The following is a 15,040-nucleotide window of genomic DNA, read 5'->3' on the forward strand; positions in this document are numbered from 1 at the left end:
ACACAGCTAATTCTTGCATTATGACATAAACTTAAAAGATTTACTCTGTATCCATCCTACATATTTTGAGGGTATATGATGTTGAAACCAACCGCATTCAAGTTTCTTCAACAACATTCTTCAGCTCAACCCACAGGGACATTTTTTCCAATTAAAAACTGTGCAGACAGAGACATGGAGAGGTACAGCATGAAAATATGACCCACTGATTCCCACTGACCATCAACCATCCATTTACATTAATCCCATTGTTTATTCTCCTCTCATTCTCATCAACTCTCCCCAGATTCTACAACTCACCTAAAATTGAAGAAGTGTTTTGCGTTCACTCAATCCCACCCAGCCAAGGGCAAGTTTGTAAGACCGAGATCTCCTGCACAATGCAACACTGGCAGTCTGATCAGAAGGTACAGACATAATGATGCATTCCAAGTGATAAGCAATTGCTGCAGGGCCTTAGGGCTGATGAAGGTTGCCTTTGCCCCTGCTATTGCATTGATGCCTTGGGGAAGATGAAGACTAGGAATTCCATTCTCTGAAGTGAAATGGAAACATCAATCACAGCTGGAATTCAAATTCACAATTATCTAGAAGGCAAGAAAAACATAACTTTGTAATGTACAACCTAATACTCAGACCCAAGCAATAAGGAATGAGCAATAAGGACTAATCCGGAATGGGTAGCTGAAATCTCAATAAATAAAATGTGAAGCAACTAGAACCAACTGTGCAAGGCATATAGTTGGTGAATATGGATGTGTCCTGCTGTGAACAACAATGAAAGAGGAGATTGCAGCATTTCTCTATGGAGGCTCCTTAAGGCAAGTGGTAAACCATAAAAAGGTATACAGCATGGAAACTGGCCCTTCAGCCCACCAAGTCCATGTCGAACATCAAGCACCTATTTTTACATAATCCTTCCCTAATCTATTTTATTCTCACACATTCCTATTACCACTCGCCTAAGCACTTGGGATAATTTACAGTGGCTAATTAACCTACCAATCTGTGTACCTTTGGGGTGTGGGAGAAAACTGGAGCACCCAGGAGAAACTCCACATAGAATGGAGTTTTCACAGGGAGAATGTGAAAACTCCACTCAGACAGGACCAAGGGTCAGGATGCTCTATGGGCACATACAAAAAGAAAATGTCCAAAACAACCCATCTTGAAAAGCATCATATACACCACCTGTGACAAGTGTCTGTGGATCCCGCATAAGGTTCTTCAGCCACCTCAGAACCTACAGTACAAGAATAGAAGCAACCTTGAGGAACTGTCTAAGAGGAATAATCAGCCAAATGAGAGCATTAACAAAAGGTGCTAAGTGCAGGATACCCTCCATTTGAACAGCAAAGGTGAAAGTTTACTTAGTCTATAGATATTAATTAGTGTCAAGGTCTGTTGGAGAGAAAGGAATGGCTTGCGTACATACGTTCATAAACTCTATCCAAAAGATTGGACAAAGTTCATACTTACTCCCTAAACATAATCTACTCTGTCCTTACCAGGACATAGAACTTCATTTGGATTACTTTGGCCTTGAAATCTTAAGTGTTAAGTTTTTTTTGTATAATGATAAAATAACGATAGTTTTATGGAGAACATCCCCGATTAGGGCAGCCTAGTCCTGCAGCTAGTAGAGCTGCTGCCTCACAAGTCCAGCAACCCGAGTTCAATCCTGGCCACCAGTGCTGTCTGCATGGAGTTTGCACATTCTCCCTGCGTGGACCTCCTCCAGTTGCTCTGGTTTCCTCCTACTTCCCAAAGATGTGCAGGTCGGTAGATTAATTGGCCACTGCAAGTTGCTCCTGGTGAGCAGCAGAGTAGTAGAAAATGAGGGATTTGGTAGGAATGTGGAGAGAATAAAATGAAATCAGTGTAAGATTAGTGAAAATGTGCGCTTGATGGTTGGCATGGACTCAGTGGACTGAAGGGACTGTTTCCATGCTGTATGCCTCTATAAGTCTATAGGTCCTGGTTGAGCTTGTTGAAATGGTGTTCCTGAATTTCAGTTAAGTGTGAAAGATCCTTTTCAAAACTCACTATGACTCACTAACCATTTTTCAAGCAAAATTTGATGAAGCTCATTTTTTCCTATAAGTTTAATGCTATTTCTCTCCTGCTAATTTCAAATTGGTACTGTCCTGAACCTTTCCTTTTTCCATTGGTTTCTTAATATGCAGGTTCACTGTATGCTAGATGATTGCTTCCAAATTGCCAGTATTTACCCAGATGTTAATTCAATAATTTAACTACTGGTGCTATTCTATTCTTGAAATCTCTAGAGATCCAGTGTAAACTCTTGGTTATTTGAATTAGGTGTTTGATGCTCTACTGATTAATCATGCCAATCTTGATCCAGCTCCAAGATCAGCTCCCATTTTTTTCTTACAAATCTATGCAAATTCAATATGGTAAGCATTTACTCAAGAACTCACAGATAGCCATTCAAAGTCATCAGCTCCTTTTGCAATAATTTATGAGAAAAATGTTCAAGTACACACACTCTCTTGAAAATGCATATTAATTATTCAAAATATAAACTCTTATCATTTGGTTTTAACATTTAATATTGTGCAGAGGATGCAGAGAGTCTACAGAGAGATATAGATAGGCTAAATGAGTGGGCAAGGGTCTGGCAGATGGAGTACAACATTGGTAAATGCGATGTCATCCACTTTGAAAGGAAAAATAGATCAGATTATTATTTAAATGGTGAAAGATTGCAGCATGATGTTGTACAGAGGGACTTGGGAGTATTTGTGCATGAATTGCAAAAGGTTGCTTTGCAGGTGCAACAGGTTATCAAGAGGCAAATGGATTTCATTGCTAGCGGGATTGAATTTAAGAGCAGGGAGGTAATGCTGCAACTGTACAGGGTACTGGTGAGACCGCATCTGGAGTACTGCGTGCAGTTCTGGTCTCCTTACTTGAGGAAAGATATATTGGCTTTGGAGGCAGTGCAGAGAAGGTTCACCAGGTTGATTCTGGAGATGAGAGGGTTAGTGTAAGAAGATAGAGATTGAGTCGCCTGGGACTATACTCGCTGGAATTCACAAGAATGAGAGGGGATCTTATAGAAACATATAAAATAATGAAAGGGATAGATAAGATAGAGACAGGCAGGTTGTTTCCACTAGTAGGGGAGACTAGAACTAGGGGACATAGCCTCAAGATTTGGGGGAATAGATTTAGAATAGAGATTAGAATGGAAACTGCTTTTCCCAGAGATTAGTGAATCTGTGGAATTCTCTGCGCAGGGAAGCAGTAGAGGCTACCTCATTAAATATATTTGAAGATACAGTTAGATAGATTTTTGTATAGTTGGGGAATTAAGGGTTATGGGGAAAAGGTAAGTAGATGGATCGGAGTCCATGGCCAGATCAGCCATGATCTTATTGAATGGGGGAGCAGGCTCGACAGGCCAGGTGGCCTACTCCTGCTCCTATTTCTTATGTTTCACAATTCAGCTTGTATGACTCAATAAGATACTGTGATGTAATGAAACCCCTATTTACTTTCATTATGAATATCCCTTTGGCGTGTGACAGAGAACAAGCCATTACTTTTGGAATTAATTACAGGTTAGAGACAGAGTTATTTTGTATGGAAACATTCCGTGACAATTAAAATGCATCAAATTTATACTAATCTCATTTTATTCTCCCTGTACTTCCATCAACTCCCCCCCCCCAACACACACCCCCAGATTCAACTACTCACCTATACACTGGGGGCAAATTACAACAGCCAATTAACCTCACATTTTACATACCCTTGAGATGTGGGCAGAAACCTGAGCACTCAGAGGAAACCCAAGCCATCACAAGGAGGACATGCAAACTCCACAAAGACAGCACGGGACATCAGGACTGAAAGCAGATCACTGAGGCTGTGAGGCAGCGACTCAACCAGCTGCACCACTGGGCTGCCCCATAGTTTGAGGACGAAGTAGTGCTTACTCTAAGACTGTTCCCAATTTTTAATCTTCCGATGTTAAACCAGTTCAAATGGGATGAGAGCACGCCAATGTTAGCTCTTAATTAGGTACACCATTAAAGTGTCGAGAAAAAACATAACCTACTTCAATAATCTGCAGTGTCAAAAAAAAACATTTACTTATAACCTACTTCAATAATCTGCAGCTTATGAGGCTCAAAAAATAATGAACAGAATACTCAAAAAGATCAATCCTCTTGAATACAATGATTTCGAGTACAGGGCAATTTACAAGCACCAAAAGTATACTCACACCTGCTTGCAATATATAAATATGCTTATGTGAGTTGATGCAACTGTAATGGAAAAATGTCTAGATTTGGGTATTACTTTTCTAGAATACAAGAAATTCCAATGCCGATTTGAATATAGGTCTAATACAGTTAAAATACACCATGTCAATTAAAATTCTTGTCAGATGGTGCTCCAAAAATGTTTATAAACTGGACGTATTTTGTTGGCAGTTAAAGCTAGTAAACATTCTAATTACTGACATTAAAAAAAAGACTTTACACATCTTAATTTGACTGATTATTTAGAAATGGAAGTCTAAAGGGGTAAATGGGGAAAAGAGTGGTGTACATTTGTTCAGAACAAAGCAGAAGAAGGGGGAAAGAAGGATACCACAGTCCAAACTCAGGTAAAAGACAAATATCCCTGTATTTGTCTTAGATAACCATGTTTGCTTAGCTGATCTCCTATAATCTCATTCCAAAGCAAAATATTCTTACCTTATCCTCTTGCAAGGTTATTCACTTTGGGAAGAAGAATTAAAAATTCATTTGAATGTTGAAAAATCATTAGTTGGCAGTATCTTGAACTGAAACATCGACAATTCCTTCCCCCCCTCCCCCTCCACATATGCTGCTCGATCCACTATATATTTTTTGCTTCAGAGAAATTTAGGTGTCCTTATGCACCAAGCACAAACAATCAGGAAGGCAAATTCAGAGTTAACAAGAATAAGACTTCCTGCAGTTAACAAGAATAAGACTTCCTGTAATCATACAGCATTTTGGCAAGACCCCATGCCTGGAAATAATAAATAGCAGTAGTAGGCAAATTAACACCTTGTGCCTGCTCTTCAATCCAATGAGATCATGGCTGGTCTGTTAACCTGGTGCTAATTTTCTCTACTAAAGCCTTCATTCTCTTAACATCCAAAAATATAGTGTGTGTATTTCTGGTCTTCTTATCCACAGAAAGACATACTTGCCTTAATGAGTGGTTCAGCAAAGATTCACTAGATTGATTAGTGGGGTGAGAGACTGCCCTATGAAGGAGGTTGAGTAGAATGGGCCTACATACACGTGCTTGGGGGAATGACAGACTATCTAATTGAAACATGAAAGTTTGACAAAGTAAATGCTAAGGCATTGGTTCCTCTGGGTGAGATGTCTAGAAATAAAGGTCAGACTTAGGATGAGAAGTTGGTAAATTAAGGCTGAAATGAGAAATTTCCTCAGAGAGTTGCAAATATTTAGAATTCTCTGTCCTTGGAAGCTATGGATGATCAATCATCAACTACATTCAAGTGCAAGGTTGATACATTTTTAGACACTGAAGGAAACAAAGTTCATGGTGACTAGACAAGTAAGTGGAGGTCAAGGATCTGTCATAATCTAAGTGAATGGTGAATTGTACTCAAGAATCTACAAAGCCACTCCTTGTATCAATTTCCCAGGTTGATCAATTGCCTCCTGATGACCCATTTTCTCAAATTTCAAATTTTTGTCCTTGTGTTTAGATCTCTCCATGGCCTGATTCCTCCTTGGCTCTATTACCCTAACACCATTCCCTTCTTCTTAGACAGTCCCTTGGGACTGAGGATGACTTACCGAACTTGACTCAAGAATACAAGAAAATAGGAGCAGGAGTAGGCCATCAGGCCTACTCCTGCTTGCACGATTTAATATGATCGTGGCTGATCCATGATGTCATGCTCCTTTTCTGTGCCATTTTTCTATACCAATCTAAAGTACCCACCTCCACTTTAAATACTTCTCATGATCCAACTTCCACCACCCACCGGGGCAGAGAATTCCAGAGACTCACCACCCTCTGCAAGAAAAAATTTCTGCATAACTCAGTTTTAAATGACTGGCACCGTATCATCTTGCAGTTATATCCCCTTGTTCGAGACTCTCCCACTCTCAACATCTACCCTGTCAAGCCCCCTTATGTTTGAATAATGTCACTCCTCATTCTCCAAAACTCCAAAGAATACAGGCACAATCTATTTAGTCTCTTTTGGTAGGACAACCCTCTCGCCCTTGGAATTAGCCTGGTGAATCTCCTTCCCATTGCCTCCAATGTTACCAGATCTTTTTTTAGGTAAAGGGAACAAAACTGTATGCAGTATTCCACTCTGTACAATTGCAACAAAACCTCCCTGTTTTTAAACTCTGGCCCCTTTGCAATTAAAGCCAAAATGCCATTTGCCTTCTTAACTACTTATTGGACCTGCCTGCTAGCTTTTTGTGATTCGTGCATTAGAACACTAGGATCCCTCTGTACTTCAATCACTTACCTTTTGATTTCTCTTACCAAAGTGCATGACCTCACACTTCCCACATTAAACTCCTTTTGCCAGTCTTTTACCCATTCACTCAATCTACCTATATCCTGTTGCAGAATCATAGTATCCTTAACACAACATGCCCTTCCACCTATTTTCTTATAACTGGCAAATCTGGAAACCTTACACACTGTTCTTTCCTTCAGGTCATTAACATAAATAGTGAATAATTGCATGCCAAGAATTGATCATTGCGGTACTCCACTAGTTATCTCCTTCCAGTATGAAAAGGCATAAATTAAACATAAATTATACACAATTTTTACAATAAATTCTGAGAGTCTATGAGACAGCCAGTTTTCAATCCATTCCAACACACTCCCTTTGATACCATGGACTTCTAACTTGTGCACCAGCCTCTTATGCGGCATCTTGTCAAATGCCTTTTGGAAATCTACAGACACTACATCTACAGGTTCGCCTCTGTCAACTGCCCATGTTACATCCTCAAAGAATTTGAGCAAATTTGTCAAACATTACTTACCTTTCATAAAACCATGTTGATTAGGTTTAATTATATTCAGCTTTCTTAAGTGAATAGTTATTTCCTCTTTGATTATTGACTCAAGCATCTTGCTAATAAGTAGTTCCCTGCCTTTTGCCTTTCTCCTTTTTTGAACAAATAAGGATTAAAATGAAAGGGCCTTTGACTCAGTCATCCCTCTACAGTTTTTGCACCTTGTTTGTTGAGTTAGTGCAGATTATTTCCCTAATATCATTGTGTATTGTAATATACTAGTTATACAGCATTATCTTAGTTTCCTTAAAATTTACTTTTCTGATATTTGTTCATTGAATGCAGATCCCTGGTTGACTCACCCACATGCTAAAATTGCCTATTAGGCCCCTACAGAACCACCATTATGTAGGAATGTACGCATGTAGTTAGATATTACCATTTTCAGTATTGATTTCTCTCAAATACCATATCAAAGAAAAATCAAATTAAGTCTTCTCTTCAAATCCACAGGTTTAAGTCTCTTGCCTCTCAAATGTTCACTATTCAGACCAACTAACCAAATGTGATATTTTGTAATCAAAGCACAAGAGAAAATTATAAAGATTTCCATGTCAGTTGCCAAACCAGAAAGTAACAATGTTGGCTATGCAAAAGCTCAGTCGATGCCCATGTGCTTATCCATTTCTCATGTTCGTACAGAACTAAGGCAGGTACTTAGAGAAATGATGCTTCTTGAAGCTGCAATTGATGGATTTAAATTCTGCAACACTCAAAGATGTTAGGTCTTATAAAGTGATATGGAAAGTATAGTTTGTACAAGTCATATGAAGATCGGGCCACCAACCAGTTATTTCTCCATCATCTAACACTTGCACATCAAAAATTTACAGCAATGACCAAGACAATTTCAGCTTGTTCCAAAATTCAATGTCATAAACTGCATCTAAACAACTTATCAAAATAGTAAAATTTTCATTTATCAGAATATTCCAAAGCAGTTCACTGTGAATGAATTACTTCAGAAATGCAGTTAGTTTTGTTAATGTAACCAAATGCCAGGGATAAATCATGGCCAAGACACCAGAGAGATTATTTACAATTTTTCAAAACAATAGCGGTGGGCCTAATTCATCCACTTGAAGAGTAGATGTGGGTTCAGTTTAACATTTCATTCAAAAGACACAACGTTAGCATGTGCAGCACTCCATCAGTACTGTATTTAAGAATTAACCATATTATTTGCCTGAGTTCTGGAATGGGTCTTGAACCAATAACCTGTTAACTCAGAAGCAATTATACAGCTATTGAACACAACAATGCTTGGAATGGCGCTTTGCGATCCAGATTACAATAAATACTGTACCTAAAATCATATCAAATTTATGTCAGCTTCATGTAGAGCCTTGGAGAGCAGTCTCATCAATCCCATTCTTCTATATTTCTCCTACAAATTATTCTCTCTCAGTGCATCAGAATGTTTTTCCTCACATCCTTCTTAAATGTCTGTTCTCCCAAAGTTTTAAATTTATGCCTCCTGGTCACTGCCAACAGATTCCCTATATCTACTTTATCTAAGCCAATAAAGGTCATGACTAAACTATAATCTGCGCTGAAGTATGAAAGCCTGTCAAAATGTCGAGTCAAAAGCAATACAATTTATCGAATATGAAATGATCTAGAGATAAGGGCCAGTTTGTGGATAATGAAAGGTAATGCATTTGGATCCGAGTAATTCCAGACATATGTATATCAGGTAAATTTACCTGTTTAGAGTGATGGAATGAGAAGATAATATGGGACTTATATACATCACACTTTGAAAGTACAAAACCAATATTACAACTGCTGGGAAAGCAAATAAATGTTAAAATTTACAGGAAGGATAGTTCAGCGTGAAACTGGAAACATTTATAAAAGGCATTTGTTACAGCTGAAAAAGTAAGTGTTTCAAGGATATTCTCAAAGTCTCCTTGAAACTATAACATTCTCATTGACTTGTGGGAATCTCTGGCCCATGACCAATCAAAATAAAGAACATCCAGGACAGAACATCAAGTTTCTTCATCTGGTCTGTGCAAAGGCCCACTGAAAATGGCCTAATGAACACTCCAGCTCCCACACCACTCACCTGCCCTGTCAAGCACTTCCTGCCTCAACAGTGAAGTCTGCAGATCCAACATTAGCCTCATCAGCCACCTCAGAGCCAATGGAACTGGAGTTAAAGCAAGTTATCCTCAAGGGTTACTTAAAAAAAAGGCAGGTGCAATTAGAAATAGTATGTCCAGTTTTGGTGTCCTTACAGAGAGATACTGAGGCAAACAACCAAAATGCTTAGTCCTAAACTTTTAGCTTCGGAAGTAGGGCTTTTATCAATTGGGAACATAGCTGACATTTTTCAAATGATTACAAGGAAAAAATTCAGATCCATATAATTGGTTATTTGAGCTTGATACACTAGAATCTTGCATTTATTTAATTATCCTTGTATCCAAATATCATAGCATTTTCTAGCCTTTTGCTATATAAAGGAATTTAGAAATAATTTTTAATGATAAATCCACACCTATCATCTCTTTGCAGAGAGAACTTGGGGAATAACCACTGGTATAAGTTCGTGATTGAAGGACATCATGACAGCGAAAAGGCAATTCCGTGTGAAGTTAGACACAATCGGGCACACAACAGCTGTGGCAGGGTTTGCATGCTATTACTTCCTATAAGGCAAAAACTAACATCATAAATGACCCTGATGAGCTCAAACTCTTTTATACACACTTTGAAAGGGAGAATAACACTACACTACACTGTGCAAATCCCCACAGCAATCCTATGATCTGTGTCTGGAAGGCCAACGTCAGAATATCCCTCAAGAGGTTAAACCCTCGCAAGGCTTTGGACCCGACAGCGTATCTGGCAGGGTACTGAAAATCTGTGCCGACCAACTAGCTGGAGTGTTCAAAGGCATCTTCAACTTCTCACTGCTGTAGTCGGAGGTTCCCACCTGCTTCAAAAGGCCAGCAATCATACCGATGCCCAAGAAGAGCAGGTGAGCTGCCTCAATGACTATCCCCTGGTAGCACTCACGTCTACTTCTACCCCACTGTGATAAGACTATTGAATGGTTCACTTATACAATGAGACTAATGACCTCACGATCTACCTTATTGTGACCTTGCACCTTATTGCACTGCACTTTCTCTGTAGCTGTGACACTTTACTCTGTACTGTTATTGTTTTTACCTGTACTACCTCAATGTAACTGCACTGCGTAATGAATTGACCTGTATGATCGGTTTGCAAGACAAGTTTTTCACTGTACCTCGGTACGTGACAATAATAAACCAATACCAATGAAGTGACTTTAGAGGTTGCTCATGGCTAGAATTAACTCCTGCCTGAACAAGGACCTGGACCCTCTGCAATTTGCCTACCACAACAGGAATACAGCGGACGCAATCTCACTGGCTCTCCACTCTGCTTTGGAGCGCCTAGACAGCAGCAAAACATACGTCAGGCTGCTGTTTATCGATTACAGTTTGACGTTCAAGACCATCATCTCCTCAGTACTAATAAACAAGCTTCAAAACCTGGGCCTCTGTACCTCCCTCTGCAAATGGATCCTCAACTTCCTTATCGGGAGACCACAGTCAGTGCAGATCAGTGGTAACATCTCCTCCTTAACAATCAAAACTGGTGCACCTCAAGGATGCATGTTTAGCCCACTGCTCTACTATCTCTACTCTCATAACTGTGTGGCTAGGCACAGCTCAAACACCATCTATAAATTTGCCAATGACACCACTATTGTTGGCATAATCTCAGATGGTGATGAGGAGGCTTACAGGAGTGAGAGAGATCAGTTGGTTGGGTGGTGCCGCAACAACAACCTCACACTCAACGTCCGCAAGACTAAGGAATTGATTGTGGACTTCAGGAAGGGGAGGTCAGGAGAACACACGTCAGTATTCATTGAGGGGTCAGCGGTGGAAAGAGTTAGCAGCTTCATGTTCCTGGGCGTCAACATCTCAGAGAATCTATCTCGGGCCCAACACATTGATACAATCATGAAGGCACACCAGAGGCTCTACTTCATTAGGAGTTTGAGGAGATTTGGTAAGTCACCAAAGGCTCTTGCAAATTTCTGCAGATATACAGTGGAAAGCATTCTGACTGGTTGCATCACCACCTGGTATGGAGGCTCCAATGCGCAGGATCGAAAGAGGCTGCCAAGGATTGTAGACTCAGCCAGCTCCATCACGGGTACAACCCTCCCCGCTATCAAACACATCTTCAAAAGGCAGTGGCTCAAGACAACAGCATCCGTTATTAAGGACCCTCATCATCCAGGACGTGCCCTCTTCACGTTACTACCATCATGGAGGAGGTACAGGAGCCTGAAGACCCACATTCAATGTTTCAGGAACAGCTTCTTCCCCTCCACCATCAGACTTATGAACAGTGCACGAACCCATGAACACTACCTCATTATTCCCCTTTTGCGCTATTTATTTTTGTAACAGTAATTTTTATGTTTTGCACTGTACTGCTGCCATAAAACAACAAATTTCACGACATATGCCAGGAATAATAAACCTGATTCTGAATGAAATTCCTACTCATTATCATTCAATTACTGTACTACTTCATGTAACTTACACAGAGTCTTCTTTTTTTCCCTTTTCATTACAACTTGTATCCAAGTAGTTTCTAGTTCAAGAGGGGTGTGTGTGTGTGTGTTGTGCAGAGCTAGTTATGTTAAGGATAAGTAGTTGTCAAGAACTAATCCCTTCATGTGAAGTGGTCATTCATTCCCTTGGAGCTTAATGGTACTTAATGCACTTTTACAAGATCAACTTAAAACACTTAATAGGAGCAAAATGTCATTATTTTATCACTCAATGCTTAGAATTAAGGAGCAAGTTATCCTTTGGGGAGGGGTTAAAATGATCAAAGACTAGGTAGTCCATTTTATACAGAAATGTCTATACAGTAGTAATAACCTGATCTTAATACTCACCTTGCCCAACTGCGTTTTACATTTGTATATTATTAAAATATTTCACTTTGATACCGGTGTAATTCAAGTAAGAAACGCTAAAATACGTCCGTGAGCTCTTTGACAGAGCGACATAGGGACCAACCACCAGTATGATAAATTCCAGAATGAATGCACCTTCCTGTTCATTATCATCCAATTATTGCACTGCTTCAAGTAACTGATGCAGTACTACTGAGGAAAAAATGTTGTGTAGTCGACAAGTATTTCAACTAAATCGAATGTAGCTCCGAATATTTCAGTAACCCGGTAGTTAAAACTTTCCATGTCTCTATCCACAAGGGTGGGTTGATCTTAAATTCCCCGTACGCTATTGGCCCGAAGTACGCGATTGTCATTTGTAAACAAGTACTGTGGTTGCTTTAGGAAGGTTTGAGAGACATTCTGTTGAAAAAGCAATTGAATGCTGATGGTGTTTTGTAATGCATTAAACAGTATTAAAAGCTCTGAGTGCAGCTATTTGTTAGAAAAGGCCTTAAATTTTACTGCAAACATATTGATTTGTTTCCAAGTGTACCCCTTTTATAGGATTATTACGAGCATGCTGTGACGAAATGAATTTGCCTTTATTGTATGCGTGAATCAAGTTTATATAAAAAAATCATCAAACTCTCAGCTCGTTTCAAAACAAGCATCCAATTTAAGTCTCAGAATGAGTAATAAGATCCCGTGCCTACGAAGTGGGCGCAAGTGATTTGATTGTATACTGTTTGGTCTGCGTGGCAATTCTTCCACACATACCATCTGGTTTACATTAGACGGCAAGAAAATCACAAGACTCCTGCCCACAATCCCTTGCCTTCTATTTTTGGAAAAGTACGAAACTGGTAAAGCACTCTGTCTTTATAGATAGCGCCAGCGTTGTTTTTCACGGAAGGCAGTAATGTTTATAGGGTTTTTGTTCAGTCCTATTACACACCCTCACGCACTACAGCACTGACTGAAGGGCTCCGCTTTGCAATAGATTCAAACGGATTGTGCAAATCGCGAGGCTGTGGTGAACTTTATAATCTGGGTTAATTGCTGGTAGATCTTTTCATTAGGCCACCTAACTGTCAAAGGTCAAGTGGCATATCGATGTCTATGGCTTTCTCTGGAGGAGTTGTCGCCACATAACAGTTGTCTGTCACCTTGGATTAAGTAGCACAGGCAGTTCACGCACAGGAAACAACCCGTGTGTTTGAGAGAGATCACAGCACGGGGAGAGCCCGTGACATTTGCACTTCTCCCTTTATTTTCCCTTCACACAAATGTTGCATTTCTTTTGCAGGTCAAAACACGGCTACAAACATCTGGCGCCGCAATATTGAAAAAAAGATTGCGTTTAAAATGGGGGTTTTTGCACAACGATTCCTGAGCGGGGAATGGTTGATGGAATGGAATTTTGTTCGCAATATCACAGGGAAAAACCATTAGCGAGCCACTGAGGACATCGCCGTGTTGACGACTGCATGAAGCCAAACGCTGCTCCCTCTTGGCATAGAAATAACGACAGTGTAACATAATTACAATAATAGCGAGGGGGTGGGGAATTACAGAAGTAAAACCTAAATAAAACTTAAGGCTAAAAGAATTAACATGGGCAGGATGGAGAGAGGAAAGTGTGTATGCTGCTCAAAGTAATGAAGTCTTTTTCTAAAGAAAAACTATGCACATTTATATGACAGATGCCAACACCAGAGAAAGTACACGAGGGAGTTAAGAATCTTTGCAAATGTTTTAAACCGCCAACTCTGCCAAAGTCTGGGGAAATGCGCCACTTTTGCGCATTTAAAACCAAACCTCGGGCTGCAATGTCAAGAGTTGAGCTTTGGATGAAAGGTCAAATTTCACCCCAATGACGGTGGGCCGTGGTTAAGGGTAACACAATGAGCAGATATATGCAACATGATTAAAAAAAACAATATTACACACAAAAATGCCATGGGTTTAAAGAAAAACAAGAGAAAATACCACGTTAACAGGAGTGACACTCCTCAACCTTGCTGGGTTTGCAACTTTACTGAGTTAGGGAGGGGGTGGAGAGAAACAAATTATAATAAACAGGCAGCAAAAAAATGTTTACAGCGAGCTAAGACATAATCAGACAGCTTGTTGTCTACTTACACTTCATGTCATGCTAAGATGGCTGTTGACGAACACAAAAGGTTTTTTTTGCAGCATTCGGGTCCCCCCCCCCACCCGTCCGGGGAAAAGAAAGTGTTTATTTTTTTAAATAAAGGAGGGAGGAGGGAGAGATCGCTCAGTAACGCTCGGATATCCCCGGCCGTCGCCAAGGAGACGAAGCAGCCAGCCTCAACTCCCTCCGCCATCGGCCGCTGCGGCCTCCGGGAGCGGGCCTCCCCGACGGCCCAAAGCCCTCCTGCGGCGTCCCCGCCCCCACATGCCGCCTCTTTCTACACTTTCATGAGGTAAACCGCCGGCCTTTTCGGCCCGGCTCGCCCCGAAAACGGCCTCCGGGCGACGCGGTTCGGCGGGAGGCGCGGGGCCGGCGGGAACGGCGCTCGATGGCGTAGCGGGCAACCAATGGAGGGAGGGAGGGGGCGGCGCCAGGCGCCATCTTTGCGCCGGACTTTTGGCGGTAATTAGCATGCGGCAGCGCCGTGCGCGCGCACCCCCGAAGTGAATGCGGCCGCGGGAGCGCGCGCCCCTGAAGTGAATGCGGCCGCGGGAGCGCGCGCCCATGAAATGGAAAGGAGGCGGTGGCGCGCGCGCCCCTCGAAGCAGCGTGCGCGTGTCCGGTTTTTTTTGGTGGAAGTGGGTCGCGCGCCCGCGCGCACGCGGAGTAAATGGGGCGGCGAGCGCGCGCCCGTGAGATGGAACGGAGGCGGCGACGCGCGCGTCCTCGAAGTGGAGAGCGGTCGCGTGCACGCGCACGTGTGAAGTGGAAGGGGTCCCGCGCGCGCGCGCGCCTGTGAAGTGGGAGGAGGACGCGCGTGCGCGC

At 41.4% G+C, this 15,040-nt stretch overlaps 1 protein-coding gene across 10 annotated transcripts in view; it reads right to left on the reverse strand.

The window, feature by feature from the left end:
• The window catches only part of foxn3 (forkhead box N3), a 419,393-nt gene extending 404,498 nt beyond the window's left edge, over positions 1 to 14,895 (reverse strand). For 7 of the 10 annotated variants that reach the window (XM_052012160.1, XM_052012316.1, XM_052012176.1 and 4 more), the window contains exon 1: positions 14,203 to 14,895. The gene's annotated coding sequence lies outside the window, so the exon portion shown is untranslated. Of the gene's footprint in view, positions 1 to 12,057; positions 12,197 to 14,202 lie in introns of those variants that run through there. The other 3 variants (XM_052012296.1, XM_052012324.1, XM_052012343.1) reach the window with 2 other exon arrangements.
• Positions 14,896 to 15,040: the final 145 nt, after the last annotated feature.

The sequence above is a fragment of the Pristis pectinata genome, chromosome 1, assembly GCF_009764475.1.
Source record: "Pristis pectinata isolate sPriPec2 chromosome 1, sPriPec2.1.pri, whole genome shotgun sequence".
In the NCBI taxonomy this organism is placed as follows: domain Eukaryota; kingdom Metazoa; phylum Chordata; class Chondrichthyes; order Rhinopristiformes; family Pristidae; genus Pristis; species Pristis pectinata.